Source organism: Triturus cristatus, chromosome 11 (genome assembly GCF_964204655.1).
Source record: "Triturus cristatus chromosome 11, aTriCri1.1, whole genome shotgun sequence".
In the NCBI taxonomy this organism is placed as follows: Eukaryota; Metazoa; Chordata; class Amphibia; order Caudata; family Salamandridae; genus Triturus; species Triturus cristatus.
Window position 1 is genome coordinate 1,148,490,432 of NC_140594.1, and position 19,733 is coordinate 1,148,510,164.

Sequence of the window (19,733 nt, forward strand, 5' to 3'; positions counted from 1 at the left end):
GAACGGACTATTTAGGCCGCAGACACTTAGACCACAACCTCCACACACTATAATTGCAAGGGGAGATAATAGAACAAACCACTCTCTTATGAAGGTTCTAACGCACAGCATTAGCAGACCCCCCTTTCAGAGCATCATTAGTAACAACCATAGATACCTATTTCAAAACAAACGCAGACTCTGTCCCAGACAAAGGTGTAGAGTGGGACGTATTTAATGCAGTATTCAGAGGTCAGTGTTTGGGGCTCAGCTAGAGCATAAGTCGCCAGCTAGACCAAGAAGCAAAACGCATTGAAGAAATGCTCCTTACCCTAGAATCAGACGTAACACACAACCCTAGCACCCAACATGCCTTAGACAAAGTGCGACAAGAACGCACCAAGTCATGGAAAGGCTGCAATGCCTGAACTATGCCACGCACTCAGCACAAACTCATGCAACAGCTGACAGAGCAGGTCGGTTAGTAACAAGACTGATTGGACTGGAGTGGGCACGCCACCCGGTTCTCTCACTGCATTCCACGACAGGTCAATTGTTAATTAGCCAACATGAAACTCATCAAGAATGCACCAAGCATTACACTAAGGTATATGAATCAGCTGTCCACATAGAACCCAAAGCACTAGAGTCCTATCTGTCCCCATTGTCCATACCGACAGTATCCGCAACACAGAGCGCAGAACTTGAAAAACCGATCACACTTCTAGAGGTTCAAGCGGCCATACAAGCATTGGCAACAGGTAAGGCACCCGGCCCAGACGGACTGCCAGCCAAATGTTCTAAAACATACCAGACAGTCTTAGCCCCACACCTGCTGTTGTTGTATAATAGCTCACAGGAGGCATCTATCCTTTTGGAGATGCTACGTGAATCTTTGCTAGTCTCAATGTCTAAGCCAGATAGAGACCCTGAATCACTGGGCTTTTATCTTCTGCTAGCATTACTAAATACGGACTACAAGATACTGGCCAAAATATTAGCGAGCAGACTGGCCCCAATAGTACCACAGCTAGCCCACACAGATCAAAATGGTTTCATGCCACCTAGCTGCACATCAGTGAAAGTACGAGATTTCTTCAGAGTGGCTCACTACTCGAGGGAGTGCTGAGAGCACTCAGGCTACCTGGTGCTCGACCTAGAGAAAGCGTTTGACATGCTAGAGTGGGACTTTTTATTTGCCGCCCTCAGTAGGCACAGACTTGGAGCACATTATCTGGACCTTATTAAATGTTTCTACACCCAACCTACGGCTAAAGTCAAGACAAGCCCCTACGTGTCTAGCTCGATTCCAATTGGGCGTGGTACGAGGCAGGGTTGCACGCTCTCCCCGTTATTGTTTTCACTAGCCATCAAATCGCTGGGTGAAAGCCTATGTAAAACAAAAGAGGAATGGGGTATTCCATTGGTAGATGGCACACATGCAGTCTCCCTGTATGCTGATGACCTGTTAATATACTTATGAGATATCCGAGAGCTGTGTGAAGCAATAGAGAGGGAATTGTTGGAATTTGCTTCCCTGTCAGGACTGCGAGTGAACTAGGAGAAGTCATGCCTGTCACTGAGACAACCCCTGACTCAAGATTAGTGGCCAACGACACACCTTTACACTGGCAACAGTCGGTATTTCATTACCTAGTAGTCCGAATCTACTGTCAACCGTAGGATCTCTTAGACGGGAACCTCACACGTGGCATAACTGTGGTCAGGTCACAAATGGCATTCTGGTGCACCCTTCCCCTGGCCACCATGGGTCGAATTGCACTCCTGAAAATGGTAGTACTCCTGCGTCTACTCGTCTACTCTATCATTTTTTAAATTTGCCTCTATATATTAAACCCTCAATCTTCCACTTGCTCGAACAGGATATATAACACTTCATATTTCATAGCTCACGCAGTAGGGTAGCTCTGGCTTAGCTCTACTTGCCAATACACAATGGAGGGCCGGGCGTACCCAACATGGAACACTACTACTTAGAGGCGCAATTACAATGGGTAGCCGGTGGGCCAGCCAATTGAACTTAGCAGACACTGCTATGCAACAACCAGAACATACCCATCCCCAAGTCATAACTATGTTTCACCCTGGCAGAAAGAATGCAGGACCAACCCAACTGATGCTGGCAGTCACTTACAGCTGTTTTCACTGTAGCTCACAGCCCACAAAAACTATTGTCCCATACCGCCTTCCCAACCAATACGTGGCACGCCCAGACTACATTGCGCAATCACTATCAGAGAACTCACTATCTGGGAGGACTCAGGAATACAGACTTTGAGAGATCTGTACCACAACAAGCAACTAATACCTTTTGACACACTAGCTAAAGAATGCAACCTACCACAAGGCCAATTCATATTACATGCCTTATTGATACGGAGACTGTGGACTTTATTGGGAGACATAACCCAGGAGCCCACAACACACCTTACAATTCAATACTTCCATGTAATAGGTGCCAGTAGACATCTCACAAAATGGATTGCAGAAACATTGCGGATGCATGCAGCACACCGATTGTTATCACTCAAGCACCACTGGGATAAAGCGTGTATGGACGGCTATCCTCGAGTGACCTACACACATCCCAAGGAATGGCAGGTTCCGTTTAATGCAGTATTTTATAATATAAAGGGCTTACCTGACACCAGGTAAGATTAACAAATATTTCATGGCTAGATACTTTTATTCGATTTCTTTAAAATCATAAAAAGGTGGGACGAACCACCTGAATACATAAAATGTCAAACAATTGTTCTAGTTTAAAAATGACAGGAAAATCATTTATATAAATGGTAAAATAATGTTTGGACTGTTTCCATTCCAATCATGTGGGCATGTGGTGTCCAGCCCTACTAGGAAAAGCGGGCGTCTAATGGATTTGGTTTAAACTCTACACATGTACACATGGTGGTTCGCCCTACCCTTTTATGATTTTAAAGAAATCGAATAAATGTATCTATCCCAATATTTCGGCCGCACTGATGCCCACTGCCCTAGATGTGGACTGGTAGACAGAGACCTGCTACACGTGTTATAGACCTGCACTGCCCTTAGCTCTTACTGGGAAACAGTCACAATACACTTATCGTAATACACTGGCCGTACCGTGGAACACACTTGGGACGTCTGCTTTTTGAGCCTATACGATACATCCCAAAAACTCAAAGTGACATCCCAATTGATAGATCTCGGCCTAATTGTGGCCATGCGCCTGATTACCAGGCGCTGAAAGTCTTCCGAACCCCCAGTTAAGAAAGCTTGGCTTCAATCACTGATGTGTTGGGCCCAGGCAGAAAGTGTAGCGCTACACTGAGACCCTAGGCTTGCGAACACTACTGTTGGTGATGGCATGGGACACAATACTATTAGATCTCCGCAACTCTTGGCAGGAGAGTATGGAAATCAATGAGACCTCCCAGGACACAGGCGAGACACAAACACCAATGGCTAGCACAGAGTAAGGTAGACAACCCTGTGCCAACTAGGCCATGGTGCTCTGCAGTATCTCAAGCTCTACACGCCTCACATACACATACAAAGACACGCTACAATTACCCAAAAGGACAAGTAAAACATCATATAAATCTATCACATAATTTAAATAAGGACACAGAAGCAGCACAATCACTGGTGGACGACGGAACACTGAGTTTGGCAAATGTTATCATCCCATTTACCTGTTTATCAGTACCCTCACCCCAACCCCTAATTCTCTTCCACTAACCCTTTAGCACACCCTGCATCCTGCATGTAGCATACGAAAAGTTTATCAAAAATGCTGTGACTGTGTAGCAACGCTCAATGTGTATTTATCTCCTGAAATATGTGTATGCACATGTTTATTTATGATGCCTGTCAAAAATTTAAGTTCAGAACAGTGATGTCAATCACAATTGGGGAGGGGAAAAAAGGGAGCGGGAGACCACAACGTAATGGTAGGGTAAGTGAATATAAACTATAATTTCATAAGTAGTTAAGAAGCACTACAGTACATAAATACATAATGATCATAACACACAGGGTAGGCACTGGGCGTGTAAGTGAGAGAGTAGGGCAGCGCAGTGACACAGGGGTGTGAAGTACAGCGTGAACGGCGAAAAAATACAATAAAGTTAAAGTGGTCAAAATTGCACGTCATATAGAGTGTTCTTTTTTACAAGGTATTGAGGTAAATAGATTGATCACAACAGCACCTGAGTTCTAGGCTGGGTAGTCAACGGCGTTTCAACCTGAATGATTGCAGGTCATCATCAGGACAATGGCCATTTAGTTTAGGGTAGTGCTCTAACTAAGAGAGGAATGATCCAGAGTAATTCAAGTTCAGTGGGCATCAAGCGAATATGTAGATGCAGAACAGATCCTGGAGGGTAAGAATCGTATGTGAGGAGCCTGGGCAAGCCATGGGAATCAAGGCAAAGCACACCCGGTAATGGGGCAATAGACCAAATTTCAAGCGGGCATGAAGTCTGAGGGCGGAGTGGCACGATGGCCAAGCTGGATTATGGTAGCTGTAGCAAAGGAATGAAGCCTCTACGCTGCGAGCAGTGCTAGGGCGAGTTAAGCGTCCAGAAGCACAATTCCAAAAGGAATAGGAAGAAATTCTGTAAATGAAAGGTAATCAGATTGGCGGAGACATCAACACTGTGTTTAATAATCAGCTTGACTGTTCCGCTCAGAGACAAGGTCAAACTGGGGCATTGTCCTAGAGTGGGAGGGAGTGGTTTCGGGACTTAGGTCTGGCTGACATTTTGCACGACCTTCACCCTGACGAAACAGACTTTACATTTTACTCCCATGCCCACAAGACATATGCCAGCTTAGATTATTTCATAGGTTCCCAATCGCTGCTCCAACTGGCGCATTCCTCAGACATAGAGCCTTGCTCGCTTTCTAACCACGCAGCCTTGACACTAAAGCTAGCGCTCCCTCCCGCAGATAGACCACCCTACTCATGGCGGTTATGCGATACTCTCCTACACCGCACAGAGGTAGTGCACTGCCTCACCAAGACCCTGGAGGAATTCTTAACAATCAATGATACTTCGGAGACCTCGATAGTAACCCTATGGGAAATGCTTAAACTCGTGGCAAGAGGGGAGCTCATTGCCGTGTCCTCGGCAGACAATAGGATCCATCGGGAAAAGAGGGAGGAACTATCCAGACAGACATCGGAATTAGAAAGTATTCATAAGTGGACTGGCACGCCGCGAGTGTGGTGGTAGTTGGAGGCAGTGAGGTCGCAGCTGGTTAGTCTTGATCTTGATAGAGCGGAGTATGCCACGCTCCGTTTAAAGCATTCATTCTACACAGGGGGTACAAATGCAGACGCTTGTTGGCCCATAAATTGCGCGCTCAATGCCAAGCGGCTACAGTACAGATGATCTGTGACGCAGGGGGCACTGAATTTACCCGAGACGCGGATATTTCCCATACATTTCGAGACTTTTATGCTGACCTGTATACTGCACAGCAACTACCCCAACAAGACTCCCTTGACTACCTCCAGGGGTTAACCCACTCCCGGCTATCACTGGATCAGGCTTCCTCTTTAGATAGCGCGATCCACATTGAGGAGCCATAGCAGAATCAAACACCTAAAATCCCCGGGGCCAGATGGGTTCCCTGCTAATTGTTATAAGACCTTTTGCGCTCTTCTAGCCCCAATATTAACGTGACTTTTTAATTTTTAATGCAATCGGGGACACCTCTGATATCCCGCCCACAATGCTCCTTACTTCGGTGGTGGTCCTTCCTAAGCCCTGCAAGGATGGCCGGTTATGTATCTCCTACCGACCAATCTCATTGCTGAACACCGACTCAAAACTCTTCACAGGTATTTTAAGCCAGGCTTGGTCCATTGATGCTGGGTCTGGTAGACCCAGACCAAGCCGGGTGTGTCGCAAACAGACAATGTAGTGATAATACACAGAGATTACTCCATCTCCTGGACAAAGCCCACCGCCAGCCCACCAAACGAGTGCTGCTGTCTGTTGACGCCAATAAGGCGTTCGACAGGGCGCACTGGCCATTCCTGGTGGCTACCCTGCAGGAGTTCGGAATGGGGGATTATGCAAATGGGTGTTTAGCGACTACAGCTGCCCATCCACCACAGTCCGTGTGAACGGACATACCTCTGAGTCATTCCTGATAACGCGGGGAACGAGGCTGGACTGCCCGCTCTCGCCACTGCTCTTTGCCTTATACATGGAGCCTTTGGCTCAAACGGTACAGGAGAACCCTCAGATTTCTGGGATCCTATTTGGGGGAGAACGCCACATGATAAGCTTGTACACGGATGACGTCATTGCTACTCTGGAAGCCCCCAAGACATTGGTGCCAGCCTTTCTTGCGAAATTGGAGGCGTATGCGGCTGTCTCTGGCTTCCAGGTAAATGTATCCAAGTCATAGGCCTCGGGGCTCTCCCTACAGCCCTCCACTAGAGACGCCCTTCACCAGATATGCCCCATTCACTGGGATACGGAGGCCATACCATACCTAGAAATAAAATTAGCAACCTCGGCTCGGGATACAGTTTCCCAGAATTATAACCATCTCTTGACGCAGACTGGTCATGAACTTCAACGTTGGCAACCATTTGGCCTTTCCTGGCTAGGTCTAGTGGCAGCGCTTAAAATGAATGTGCTCCCAAAACTACTATACTTTTCCAAATGCTACCCCTGGTTTGTTGGGGTATCTCCAGCGTGAGTTTCTCTCTTTCGTCTGGGTGGACAAGAAGCCCAGGATCCATAGGGGCCTGGTTTATAGACCCCCGGGAGGGCAGTCTTGGGATCCCCAACATGGAACAATACTATCGGGCTACCCAGCTGTGGGTTTTATTGGAGTGGTCCCAGAAAGAGTCTGAGAAGCATTGGCTCTTTATGGAGCGAGCCCTGGAAGGCCAGCACCTATGGAGAATTCCTTTTATTCGCACAAACCAATGCCCAGCTGGGCTCTATGGGTGACCGGTCACCAGGGCGACCCTGAAGGCTTGGGATGCAACTGCCGTTCGATGCGGCCTCAGCACATTTCCGTCTCCACTCACACCTATAACTATCAACCCTGAGTTTACCCCCGGTCTGGATCCGGTGGCCTTCAGGCACTGGACCAAGGAAGGGCACAGATCTATTGGCCACTTCTTTGATGTAGAGGGCCCCCTGAGTTTTGAAGACTTCCGATCTGACTTTCAGCTCCCAGAGACAGAATGATATCATTTTCAGCAGATACGCCGTTAGGTTATGCACCCATTCACACGCGAGGGGGCAAAAAGGCCACTCACCCCAAGTGAGAAGTGGCTACACATTAAAAAGTCCAGTAAGTGCCTTATCACGGACCTCTACCATCTTTTAAGACTCCTGGAGCAGTTGACTAGATCTGCGGGGCAGCGGCGGCGGGAGGTAAAATTGGGACGCTCACTATCGCAGAAAGAATCAGGGGATATTTATTACAGGTCCAGACACTCGGCTCACAATGTCTCCAGCATAGAAATAGCCACCAAAATAGCTGCTTATTGGTACCTTACCCCATCCAGACTACGCAAGATCTACCCGGATCACTCCCCGATCTACTGGAGGGGTTGTGAGACTGAAGGCACATTGACATATTTGTTGTGAGATTGCCCAAAACTCATGCTATATTGGGAGCAGATCCTTGACAAGATAGACAAACACTTTACTATACAAATACTGCGCTTCCCTGCGTATGTCCTTTTAGGCCTGCCTAACACTCTTAATTTCCCCCTCCGGTCCCGCAGAGGCAGGCAGATGGGTATTGCTTTAGGTGCAGCTTTGCAGAATTTGTTGTCTCACTGGGTACGGAGAGAATTCCCACATTCCAGGGGTGGCTACACAGGATCTAGCATGTCATGAGTGATGTAATATGTGACGTCATCAGCAGTGCATTGCGGGGGCGCGAGTTATAGTTAGGTCTACTAACTATAACGGCCAAAGTCCTATGGTTTTATGCGAGTGAAATCTCCAACTAACTATAACATCCCTGAAACCTATGTTTTTTTCTGTGAATTTTTAAGGTTTTTTTAAATGCCAATTTCTAACTATAACGTGCCTGAAACCTATGTTTTTTTCAGTGAATTTCAAAGGTTTTTTAAATGCTAATTTCTATCTATGCCTACAAAGGTAGGACATGTGAAGAAAGAGGAAGAAAAGCAGAAAAAGAAGCAAGACAAATGCAGAAAGAGGCAACAGAAGTCCAGAAAGACGAAGAAAAGTGCAGGAAGAAGAAGAGATCTGCAGTAAGAACCAACAGAGGAGCAGCCAGAAAGAGGCCTTGTTGCAAAATCATCCTGTGCCCACAAATTTTTCAGGCTGGTAGTGGTGGTAACTGACTCTGACTAACCAGGCCTAGAGCCAGTGCTATGCTAAAAGACACTTAGAATACAGTGGAAACACCTACATACACTAGGGAACACTATGCATTGGGGTACCCCTGTGATTAGCATGACCTCCTCTCTAAGGCCCTAGTACATAATAGGGCAGGGGGATTAAAACTACCTCTAAGTCAGAGGTGCAGAAATATGCTACTTTAACTAGTAGTCGCGTTTGCAGAGTGGTGGAGAAAGGGTGCTGGGCGTCCAACCATCGCTCAGGAATTCCGCTGCGTAGGACTTACAAGAGGTACCAGGAGGGATTCTTGGCCCCCAAACTCCCTCAGGACTAAATTGGACTTTATCCCCATCCCGTAGTCTGCCACGAGGCACGTTTGCAGAGTGGTAGAGAAAGGGGGCCGTGGTCTGCGAAGATGTCTTAGCAATCCTACTGTGTGGGACTTACTGGAGGTAACATGAGGGGTAGTTGGTCCCCAAGGACATCCTTGGGGGCCAACTTCCCAAACTATTACCTCCAGTCATTCCCACACAACAGCATTGGTAAGTACTCGTACCAGGCCACGCCCTCTTTGCCCACCACTTTGCAAACGGGCTCCCTGGCATGCTCTTGGATGGGGATTGAAGTTCCTTTCACTGCTGGGGACCCTTTAGGGGCCAACTAGCCTACCTTTTACCTCCAGTAAGTTTCATGCAGTGGGATTGGTGAGAGCCAGACAAAGGCCATGCCCCCTTTCTCCACCCCTCTGCAAATGCGCCCCCTGGCGTGTTGTAAGTTGGGGGATTAAGTCCCCTTGAATCCTGAGGGTCCCTGGGGTTCAACTAGCCCACCAAGTACCTCCAGTAAGCACCACAGAGCTGCGTTGCAGAGAGGTGTTAAAAGGGGTGCGGCCTGGACCACTTCTCTGCAACCCAGGCCTGTGGTGCTTACTGGAGGTACCTGGTGGGCTAGTTGGCCCCCAGGGGCCCTCAGGATTGAAGGGGAATAAATTCCCCAACTTAAAACGTGCCACAGGGCGTGTTTGCACACATGTCACCTCAGGCCCCAACCCCTCCCTTCACCACTGTGCAAACATGCCCCATGGCACATTTTAAGTTGGGGAATTAATTCCCCTTCAATCCTGAGGGCCCCTGGGGGCCAACTAGTCCACCAGGTACCTCCAGTAAGTGCCACAGAGCTGTGTTGCAGAGATGTGTAAAAAGGGGTGTGGCATGGACCACCTCTCTGCAACGCAGGCCTGTGGCGCATACTGGAGGTACGTGGTGGGCTAGTTGGCCCCCAGGGGCCCTCAGGATTGAAGGGGAATTAATTTGCCAACTTAAAACGCGCCACAGAGCGTGTTTGCACACATGTCACCTCAGGCCCCGCCCCTCCCTTGACCACTGAGCAAACATGCCCCGTGGCGCGTTTTAAGTTGGAGGATTAAGTCCCCTTGTATCCTGATGGTCCCTGGGGTCCAAGTAGCCCACCAGGTACCTCCAGTAAGCGCCACAGAGCTGCGTTGCAGAGGTGTAAAAAGGGGCGTGGTCTGGACCACCTCTCTGCAACGCAGCCCTGTGGCGCTTACTGGAGGTACCTGGTGGGCTAGTTCACCCCCAGGGGCCCTCATGATTGAAGAGGAATTAATTCCATAACCTAAAACACGCCACAGGGCATGTTTGCACATATGTCACCTCAGGCCCCACCCCCTCCCTTCACCACTGTGCAAACGCACCTCGTGGCACATTTTAAGTTGGGGGATTAAGTCCCCTTGAATCCTGAGGGTCCCTGGGGTCCAACTAGCCCACCAGGTACCTCCAGTAAGTGCCACAGAGCTGCGTTGCAGAAAGGTGTAGAAAGGGGCGTGGCCTGGACCACCTCTCTGCAACACAGCCCTGTGGAGCTTACTGGAGGTACCTGGTGGGCTAGTTGGCCCCCAGGGAACCCCAGTATTGAAGGGGAATTAATTCCCCAATTTAAAACGCGCCACAGGGCGTGTTTGCAGAGTGTTGCTGGGAGGGGGTGGGGCCTCCGGCACGATCACAGTGTTTTTTTTTTATTTCATCTTTTTAGAAGGGGGACTGTGTGGCCCCCCTTATTTTTCCTTTTTTTGGGTTCTGGGGACCCCATCCCTCAGGGCCTGACCCATTTAAAAAAAAAAAACTATATATGAACGGGAAGGGGGACGCGTGGGCCCCCCTGCAATGGCCAATCTCGGCCCAGGGGACCCCATCCCCCGGGGCATGGCCACATTTTTTTTAGTTTTTTTTATGGAGGGGGGCTGCGTGGCCCTTCTCCTGAGGCCACTTCTAACCCCAGGGACCCCATCCCCCGGTGCAGGACCTATCCGTTGGGGACCATGGGGGGAGCCCCACTGCCCACACGGCCCCGCCGGCTCCCCGCGTCCTGCAGGAGCAGGCATTGCTTTTCCACATGGGGAGCTGCTGACATGCAGCTCCCCTTGTGGAAAAGCAATTCTGCTGTGCTTCATTGAAGCGAGAGCAGGTTTCCCTGCTTTCGCTTCAATGAAGCAAGGCAGTTTGCAATGACAGGGCGGGAGCCGCGCGGATCACGCCCTGTCATTGCAAACAGCAGTGTCCTGGGGGTGGGCACCCCGGGACACTGCAGGAGTCAGGCCTGGGGAGTGGCGAACCCCAGGGCCATCAAGGGCTCCTGGAAGGGGGCCGCGTGGCCCCCCTCCCAACATTTTCAAAGCCCCGGGAGGTTTTGGTTCCCGGGGTTTGGGTGTCCGTTACGGACCCGGCATTTAAATACTTAGTGCCCCGGGGAGGTGGCGGTCCCTGGGGCATGTGGGGGCCTCGAGTCCCTCCACACAGGTTATTTTTAATTTAAAGAAACAAGCCCCGGGGTGTGGCGGTCCCCAGGGCTGCGGGGGGCCCCCCTGGGCCCCCCGCAATTATAATATCGCATGCCCCCGGGACTTGGCCCACCCGGGGGCTAAATAATAACGAAGCGCAGAAGCCCACCCTTCATTTTTTAAGCTTTTCGGCCGAAATTCGCGCAGCCTGCGCGAATCTCGCCGATTTCTTTTTTTTTTTTAAATGCTTTTTTGGGCCCTGGAGTCCTTGTGGTACCCCCTAAGCAGGCTTAAGGGGTCTGGGTGTTTCTACCCTGCCCCCTTTTCTTGTTTTTCGTGTTTGTTTTTATGTTTTCTTGTGACTCGGTTCGAGATGGCTGCCAACACTTCCTGCTTTGGAGTGTTGACAGCCAATTAGAATAAAGCTCGTGGTCGGGAGGGTCCCCAGATCCATCGCGCCTCTAGATATCGAAACTTTTATTTTTTGATTTTCACAGCAACTACTGAACGGATTTACAGCATTTAAAAAAAGGTCTCTTTCTGAACCAAGGGCTTACTTTTTGCCAAATTTGGTGTAATTCCGTACAGCAGTTCGAGCTGTAGCCGTGTCTAAAGTTTCCTATGGAAATTAACATGGAGAAAACACATTTTGGGACCCCCCTTTTTTCTCGGCCCCCGCTTGCCGAATCACCCGAAACTTTCAAGATAGGAGCTGACCGGAGCGCCCCACGAGTTTTGAAAATTGCGCAAAGATTCATCATCCGGCGCCAAAGTTATTGGGAAAACAAAAAATGCTTTTCCTATGGAAACTAGGTCCTAACTATAACTATCTACTGGCGACCTCCAGTAGAATATATATACATATATATATATTCAATGAAAAAACCAAAGGTTTCACACACGTTATAGTTAGCTGGACATTTTACTCGTAAAAAACCATTGAAATTCCCCCGTTATAGTTAGTTAAGCTAACTATAACTCGCGCGCCCGCAATGCAATGCTGATGACGTCACATATTACATCACTCATGACTTGGTCAGTGACATCACTCATGACATCACTGATGACATCTCAAATGACATCACTGAGGACCAAACAAGAACTCCAATACCACCTGTTGATGGACAAACTTAAATCTAATAAGAAAATTGTTACCCGCAATGCAGACAAAGGCGGTAACCTAGTTCTATGGAAAAAAAGATGAATATGTAGAGGAAGCTATGAACCAACTGTCAGACAGAAATTGCTACCGCCGAAGTGACCAACTGGCTTTAAAATCCACGTACAATTAATACATTATGAAATTGGTAGCATGAAAGAATGCAGGGCTTTTAACTCCACACGAGGACACACGAGGACAAATATCTACGAAATAAAAATCCGGTTACTCCAATTTTGTACTTTATCCCCAAAATTCACAAAAATGCACGTAAACCCCCAGGAAGGCCAATCATTTATGCACACAATAGTCTCCTTGATAAAACCTCTCAATATGTAGACTTTTATTTACAGGCATATGTGCAACAGCTGCCTTCCTACCTCAGGGATTTAGGGGACTTTTATCCAAAATACAGAACCTAGACTGGCAGCGGGAGTTTCTACTCATTGCTTTGGACGTGATATCACTCTACACGTCCATCAACCACCATGACGGACTGAGGGCGCTTCAACATTATCTAGCCAAAAGAACTCTTGAATTTACACAGCACCACAACATGCTTTTAAATATGGTTGAGTTCTGTTTAAACAATAATATCTTTTTATTCCAAAATGTTTTATACCAACAACAATGAGGTGTAGCGATGGGGGCCAGATTCTCCCCCAGCTATGCCTGCCTACACAAGGGGTGGTGGGAGGAGCTCATACTTTTGAAAGAACACACCACCACGTTCAATACCAAGATCAAAATCTGGTTAAGATTTATAGATGATCTTTTCATCATTTAGCAAGCTACTAAATGTGAAGCAGAGCAATTTATTAGTGAACTTAATGTCAACAGTCTCAACAGTCTCAGCCTCATTTAGCGCAACATCTGTTAATTTTCTAGATGTCGAGGTTTATATAAAAAATGGTCGACTTGAGACTAAGTTGCACAGGAAGCCAACCGCTGACAACTCGGTACTACATGCAGGCAGTTTCCACCCACAGCATTTGATACAAAGCATCCCCTATGGGGAGATGCTGCGACTTAAACGAATCTGTAGCTGTGAGGAAGACCTGAAAATATCCCAACAGGCCAGTACCAACAGAATTATAGCAAGGGGCTATTCAGTTAAATGCATCAATACTGCCATCAAGAAAAGCAACGCATTCACAAGAGAGAGTCTCATTAACAAAACTACTGAGACAGAAGTAATCCAGACAAAGGAGACTCCAATCTTTAGGTTTATTATAGAATATAACAGGCAAGACAAGGCCATCAGAAACATTATCAGAAAGAATTGGCCCCTAATCCTAGATGATCCAGTCATCGGTCACCTACTTCCCAAAAGAGCTGCCATAACATACACAAGGGCAACCTCAATGAAGGACGCACTAGTCCGCAATAACCCATTCAACTCAATCAAAGGCACGTGGCTGTCCCAAAGGAAAAGATTCCACCGTTGCAAAATATGCAAGGCCTGTCAATTTGGAATAAACAAACCTTCCTATGACACTCCTTTCAGTGACCTAGAAAATCCCATAGTTAAATCCCTAACCTGCAAATCTGACCATGTGGTCTATGTGCTGGAGTGTCCCGGTGCCCTACGATATGTAGGAAGCACATTAGGGCCATCAAAACCAAGGACACCACATAGCCAGTAGTGCAGACCCCAAAGAACTTAAATATTTTTTAATAGATTCAATTCCACCCAATAAAAGAGGGGGAGACAGGAAAGAGGCGATACATTCTAGACCTTGAAACGAAGTCCCTGGGTGGCCTCAACATCACAGAGGCACTTTACACCTACCTCTAATAACATCCCCAACAGGTCCTTATCTGTACAAATATAAAGTATTTAAAATCATTATGAATCTTTTATCAAACCAAATGGATTTATCAAACCGCCCAATCCCACTTTTTAAAAAGTTTTTACACACACTTTTGTACACGGTTTCATAATGGTTTTAGATTTTATACACATAAAATCAAATATGCTTAGTTTGCACGGGATCAATATTTGCAGTAACACAGAGGTCTATCAGTTGCAAGGTCTACAAAAGACATTTACCATATCGACAGTACTGTACTTTGCCCTAGCACTTAAAAAACTATTTCCGACAAGATATTCAGCTGAGAAGAGTATTAATAACGGTATTTAAGCCGGAATAAAGTTGTTAGTAAAAGGTCTATGAAGAATACCCCATAAAAACAATGCATTGAGTTGGTGTTTTTAATATCTTCAGTACTACTGATTTTATGGTTTTGATAATTTTAATTGTGTATATTTTTACATTGTTTAGAAATATTTTTCAAAAGTATTGAAGTGGTATTTAAACCAGAATGTACAACTATTGACTACAACCTCAAATTACAAATAGACATTATGCTATGTAGTTCTATTTTGGCCTTGCACAACCATTTGCACCTGTCACTTCAAGGAAAAAAGAGAAAAAAACGTAAAATTGAAAAAAAAAGGTATAAAAGCCAACCATGTACCGTGAGGCGCGTCATGTTATCAAGGCTCTACGGAGTTGAAAGGTGTTATGCTGCTGGTGCTTGTTTGATCAAATAAACTCAAATCTGCACCTACTTGTGGTCCGTGGTCCTGTTCCTGTGAGTTCGAGGAAGGGTGGCGTGCTGCTGATATATATATATGATTTATTAGGAGTGGCAATGTGAGGCGCAGATTGCGACATCAAGGACAACATCATCCTGCATATTATCACAATCAGAGGCGGAATATATAACGTTTGTTACATAATGAATTTCATGTTGACATCTATGTTATTGCACAAACGGTTTTTAATATTTTTTTTAATGCAAGTATGTGTTGCACTAACAATAATATGTCCATATTTGCTCATTTGCACAATAGCGAATCTTTGCACAGAAGTCGTCACTGTATATCATTGCTGCTCAGTTATATCAAGAATTACAAATTTATATTTGTCATTTTTTGTCATTTAGTAATTTACCATGATTATTATTGCTGATAAAGCATGTTTGAATAAGTTATTCTCCGATGTGGGAACATATTGCAATTTACACAAATGCATGCCTGTATGAACAGTATTTCTTCCATCTCTATGATCATGTGACACACAGGGGGGTGGAAACCTAGCATTTAAAATAGTAATGGCGGACACTAGTTTACATGTGTGATCAAGGGCACAGGTTGCTCGAAACGCGTCGCAGAGGGAGAAAATAAAAACACCTTACCTGCCTTATTTATCCGGGTCCGTCTCTCTCTGTTCGCCAAGGAGGAAGTTCGGAGAGTGTGCTTGGAGGAACTAAAACACGGAAGCTGGTTGTTTCCGGTGATGGACCCCCTCCCCACAAGTAGACAGCCGCCCGCAACCACCAAAGGATTGGATTCCGGAGAGGAGTATTTGGCGGCAGCCCCCTACAAAAGCTGGGTATTTGGACACCAGTCGGAGAGCGACGGCAACAGGGTCGGAAGACCCGTTTAAGGCGTGATCCGGCGGTGAGTAATACTACACGTTGTGTAGGCGGGAAGGTGATAACAAAAGGCAGTGTACGAGACCGGCGGATGCCTGTTTCGATTGGTAATCAAACTCGCTCTGAAACAATGTCCGCTGACACAGTTAGAGAACGAGAAGCGGTGGCAGATGAATTGTTTAACAATCTGCCAAAAGTCATTCGGAGCGCAGAAGGCTAGCAAAGCAGTAGAGGCAATATCAACCAGGATGTAAAGCAACTACTAAAGACTTTAAAAATGAAATTAAAAAATGAAATCACTAAATGGTGGGAACATAAATCCCTCACCAACTTTGAGGAAGTGGGAAGAGTCCCTCGGGGGCTGAGGATTCTTTTAGCTCCGGGTTTTGAAGAGCCAAATCCCGGTATGCTCAAGGAATGGGGGGAAAGTAATTTGGCTGCCTCCATGAATCTGGTGAGATTTTTAATAAAATATGCAGCAATCGATCGCCAGATTCTTATGGAGGAAATTGATAAAATCAACGAGGAACTTAATAAATCAGATCTTAAAAAATTCATAACAAAATCCCGCAATGAAATGGCTGAAAGACTGCGGAAACATGAAGAAAGAATAAAAATACGAAAAGCGCATACATTTGCTCGTGATCAAGCAAACTACGAGCATGGGCAAATATATACTTTCTCACATAAGTTTGAGCATGCAAAGAAATTAAAATTTGTGGACAAAAGAACAATCAAAACCACCAGTGGGATACAACAACAAAGCAATGTAGTGGAAATATCTGATGTGGACACAGAATCACTTACAAGCACATCAGGCTCTGAATGCAGCAGCGCGGGAGGGCAAAATGACAAAATCGTATTGAGCTTGGGTGAAGAGATCGATTTTTTAGTGGAGGACCAGCAACAAACTCTACGTCCGAGAAATCGGACAAACATACAACAGAAAAAAGAGAAATGCAAGGAGAAGAGCAAGGCGCAAAAACCAAAAATGTACAATCAAAGAAAAAACAGCAATGGTACAAAAAACAGCACTAAACAATCCAGCCATCATAAATCTATCAGATATCACACTCGCTCAAGCAGAGAATCAGCTTTTTATCATTGGGACTCAACTATTGTCCTGAAAGTACATTTAACTACACCAGTACTAGTATTGATATATTTTGCTTAATTAGGAAACTGAAATTAAAAAGTTTTTTCACCATTAAAGCAGGGATTGAAAGTTCCAAAACAGCACCTGAAACCATTAACCATGAGCCAAAATTACTTCATGCATCGGATGTTTCAGCTTAATTGACTTTACACAAACTGAGTACAGAAACAAATGAAATGCAACAATTAACCCCTTCTGTGACACGCCCTTTCCCCCTCCTGTGTCGGGCGTTACATTAGTGGGTGGGGTTCATGACGAGATAGTCTCGTCATGGGCACAGCGCGACCGTGCTCCATGACGAGACTATCTCGTCATGGGCACAGAAGAGGTTAAGAGAGACAACAGAGCTGAGTACTCAAGCCAAGTTACAGAAAATTAACATCACACAAAAGGGTGCGGGTGAAAGTCCATTCAAACCCAAGAGCACCTTTATTCCTATCATGCCTAAGGATGCCATAGACATTTTCCATGAGCGTGTAATAGAGAATCTTAAACAACTGTGTCATAAAACAAAGAGAAAAAAACATAAGAAACACTACAATGACATGCAATATGCGAAACTGATGAAAAAATTTGGAGAAAACCAAGAAGTAATCACCAATAAGTCAGACAAGGGAGAAAATATTGTTTTATGGCCTAGAAAAGACAACATTGCGGAAGCCATGAGACAATTGATGATGATGATGAGAATTGTTACATGAGGTCAAACATGAAGGAATACAACAAAGAGAAAGAGGGCTTGAAAAAACAGCGTCTACAATATAAAAGAGAAGGATTAATTTCATCTAATGAATCATGTATTTAATTCCAAAAGTGCACAAAAAGGTCTCTCCAGTACCAGGCAGACCCATTATTTCAGCTATCAACAGTGTCAGTGAACACATTTCACAATACGTAGATTTCTCCCTGCAGGACTTTGTTAAAAAATTACCTAGTTACGTTAAGGATACGGGGGATTTTTTTAAATAAAATCAATGACATTGTATGGGAAGAAGGCCTAATTTTAATCACATTGGACATTGAGTTGCTTTATACAAGCATAAACCATGAAACCCGACTCAATGCCGTTAAATACTTTTTAGAGAGGAGACCATGTGAATATTATGGGCACAACAAAATGTTGCTGGATTTGATCTCATGGTGTTTACACAACAATTTTTTCTTGTTTGGTACAGAAACCCTGAAACAAGTCAGAGGTGTGGCTATGGGATCCTGTTTCTCCCCCAGCTATGCTTGCTTGCATGTTGGCTGGTGGGAGGAACAGGTTCTCAAAAAAGTTCACAATGTGCATCTTGTGCTACATTGGCTACGATACATAGATGATGTATTCATTGTATGAAAGGGGGATGAGGAGAGTGCTAAGAAGTTTATTATGACTTTAAATGACAATTCTAGCAACCTCAATTTTACCTCAAACATCAGTAGCACCAAGATAGATTTCTTAGATGTACAGCTTTTAGTGAACGGCAACAAACTAGAGACAACTTTATTTAGAAAAGCCACAGCAGGAAACAGCACATTGCATGCCAGTAGTGGACACCCAAAACACCTCATTGAGAGTATACCCTATGGTGAGATACTCAGACTTAGACGCATCTGTAGTACATCACAAGAATTTGAAAGATGCACCCAGGACACGATGAAAAGGCTGAGACTGAGAGGCTATAGTGAAAAGGTGCTTACTAAGGCTGTCACGAAAGCACAAGAAAGGCCTAGAGAGACTTTACTACTTTCTAAGGAGGCGGTGAGTGGTGACACTAATGAGGAGGAGAACCCCCGCCTCATCACCACTTACAGTAGACAAGAAAGAAATATTAAGTCTACTGTCAGAAAAAAACTGGCCTACTGTCCTCAGGGATGGAGTGTTAGGAACTAGACTCCCAGAGTTACCAGCCATTACATATAGGAAACCAAAGTCTATGAGAAGCATTTTAAAGCCGCACATGACAATGAGTTGGGTTGCCTCACAGACTACGTGATCAATGCTATTGCACTACTTAGAAGAGGTGGCAATAGGGAAAAATTACTACGACAGCTATAAACACGTATAATTTTAGATCTAGATAGTAAGGCACCCAATGGATTAAATACCACTGAGGATATGTACAATTTTCTATGAGTAGTTTTAACGAGTAAGAATTTTCCTGTAGTAATCGCGCAAAAGAAAGAATAATAATTATATGTGTTTCGGTTCGAGTGAGTCTTGAAGTGCTTTAGATCTGATGATGTTGTATATATAGATATTGTATTTATAGATTTTTTGCCTTTTTGTCATAGACATTTTAATGCACTTTTTTAAATAGTGTCCAAGTATACTGCTTTTTAGTCGCTATCACTTTAGAAATGGGGTGTCAATTAGATTTTAGATTAGGGTTTTAGAGTCCACGGGTTTTAACATATGTATTTAGCACGATTTATTAGATATTGTAGGAGCACTAAGCACTTTATTTAATATCACATGTTTACAAATTGAGAACAAGCTGCTAGACATGGAAGCACTTGAAAGCAAGTTTTAGGCACTAGTCGCATTACAATAATAATTTTGGAGATAATGCTATACAAACCAACTTGAATTCAGGGTCAATGCATAATGACAATTTTTAATACATGCATTCATGCAGAAAATTATTTATTAAGAGTGGCAATGTGCGGCGCAGATTGCGACATCAAGGACAACATCATCCTAAATGTAATCACCATCAGAGGCGGAAAATATAACGTTTGTTACATAATGAATTTCCTGTTTACATCTATGTTATTAGTTAATGCACAAACGGTTATTAATATTTTTTTAAATCCAAGTACGTGTTGCACTAACAATAATATGTCCGTATT